At 34.7% G+C, this 2388-nt stretch overlaps 1 long non-coding RNA gene across 1 annotated transcript; it reads right to left on the bottom strand.

The window, feature by feature from the left end:
• Positions 1-1990: 1990 nt before the first annotated feature.
• LOC106955083 (uncharacterized) lies at positions 1991-2388 on the bottom strand. Its single transcript, XR_001426504.1, has 3 exons — positions 2321-2388; positions 2145-2220; positions 1991-2112 (listed from the first exon to the last, which is right to left on the bottom strand). It is a non-coding gene; the product is annotated as an uncharacterized LOC106955083 (long non-coding RNA).

Raw genomic sequence — 2388 nt, 5'->3', positions numbered from 1 at the left:
CCACCCGGCACCCCCCCCCCCCCCCCCCCCCCAAAAAAAAAACCATGGGCAAAAAAAAAAAAAAAAAAAGCGCCAATATTTACATTTAAAGTATTTCCAATAAAACCAATTAAAAAAACAGCTTTGGGATTAATGCAAGTCTTAAACTAAAGTTAATAATTAATTTAATAATAATAAGAAGAATACAGTCACATGACATGCAACAATACCTTGATGCATGCCATGATCTAGCTTGACCACAAATTAATTTTAGAAATATTAATACCTTGTAATTAAAAAGTTATCTTTTCTACTGCATTTAAAAACTAAACTAAGAATAACAGATGCACTGATTGCAGTTTTCTGGCCGATCGCCTGCCAATTCCAACTTTAACCGATGCACAATACACAGTTAGAGAATGGTGGAATGACATTGAGTAATAAAGGCTAACACTTAATGCTGTTGTTATTAACCTGACCTTTTATTATATCCTTAAGATAATGAGTATCCGTGAATTTTTCAGTCAGGTTTCCCGAGGCAAAAACACACCGGAAGTAAAGATACACATCTTCGAGTTATGGCGGCCATGTCTGACGTCACTGCGAAAAGGGTCTATTTTAAACAGGGTTGATCAGAACACCAGCTATGCAACACTGCACACTTTACTAATATTTTAAAATGTATTAATATTTACTGATGCTCTCGTGGATCCAACAGTAAAACAAAATAAGAAAGCGTAAAATATTCTTGCAAGACTAAGTTGCTGGGGTTTTAAAGAACCTTTATAATAATCGGGAGATTGAATAATTTTTAATATTATGTTAATGATAATTATTGGTAAGTTACTAAATAATATTTTTAAATATGTAAATAACATTACAACATTATTAAGTAATATTTATATTATATACTGAGACAAATTTAAAGACAAATAAGACACTTCCGGTTTGTGTTTTTCAAAACAATAAGTGTGATGTCTATGGTGATAAGAAACTACAGCTATACAGTACCATTAAGCCAGAGAATTTACACATCACTTCCACTTCTTTTGAATACTTTCACATTAAGAGCTATGGAAACAAGTTCATATCCCCCGTTAGCTTTATGTTAAATAATGCATTTTACTTTTCTTGTTTTTACCCTTAAACTTTTATTTAGAAGCATGAAATTAAATTCTGCCGAGGTTTTAAACCACCACCATATAACTTTCCTGTTCCTAGTCATTTAAAACAGATTAAAGTATTTAAATAATATTAGCAGTTGCACCTTGATGTTGTACATGTAATACATTTATTCACAGATGAATTCAGTTATACAACAGATTGCAGTTAAATAAGCAATATTAACTAGTAACATTTTAGACTTCAACTTTTATATTTAATTTTTTTCCATTAGGTATTTTCATCCTGCTCAATGCTCTGATCTCAGCAGGTTGGATTTAATTACACATTTTTATAGTTTATATATTTTTTCAGGCTTGATTCTTAAAGTTACAGACATCCTCTTTTTGTGAGGATTTTTAACTAAGTAAGTTTAATTTTCTTTTCCATTTATTAACCCTCCAGTGGCTCTTTAACAACATTAATTTAAGCTGATTTTATTTGGCCTGATAAAGGTGAAAATGAGAACAAATTAAGTTAAACAAATGACCTGGTTAATATGTAGTGGGATATCTGTAGTTACGATAGTTGACCACCAGAGGGCAGTGAGCGCTCATAATCCACAATCAAAAACCTGTTAAACTCGTTTGTTCTGCAGAACAAAAAGCTGCTCAGCTCCAAATCTTCTTCAATAACAGCAAAACAGAAATACCGAAGGTTTTCTATCTTTATTCTAGTTTTATTTCACTTTGTAAACTCAAACTGAACTGTTAATATTTATTCAAATGAATCAAACTTTGATTCTGGACGCGGAAGAAAACACAAGTCACCTGATTTCTGTGAAAAAGAAACTGAAACTAACTTTGATCTTTTTCTTCAAGTCAGCCTCCATTTTGAGCGGAGGGTGGAAATAACATGTTGACTTGTTAACAGAGGTAAGTGTTGCCGCTCCGGGTCCCTCCGAGTCTCTCTCGGCTCTCTGGAGCCTTTCTGACCGATAAACCCTCCGAGGCTTCCCGGGGCCTCGGCCACCTCGGTCACCTCGGTCTGGGTCCCTCGGCCACCTCGGTCTGGGTCCCTCGTCTCTCATACGGTGTGGTCCCCACAGCAGCGCTCTGTTTACTTTATTAAAGGCCTGATCTAGGAAGGAATTAGATTCAATGAAATGTTTTATTGTGAGACGTTGCTGCTTATAAAGTGATTCTAAGTGAGGATACATTATGAGAGAAATAACACAAACCATAAACACACAGCTCAGTAACAGTGTTGTAGTACTCGAGATCGGTCTTGGTCTCTAGACCATTTTTT

Source organism: Poecilia latipinna, unplaced genomic scaffold, assembly GCF_001443285.1.
Source record: "Poecilia latipinna isolate Pla-1442-1.1 unplaced genomic scaffold, P_latipinna-1.0 Scaffold704, whole genome shotgun sequence".
NCBI classification, from domain to species: Eukaryota; Metazoa; Chordata; class Actinopteri; order Cyprinodontiformes; family Poeciliidae; genus Poecilia; species Poecilia latipinna.
This window is presented reverse-complemented; position numbering and strand designations above follow the sequence as displayed.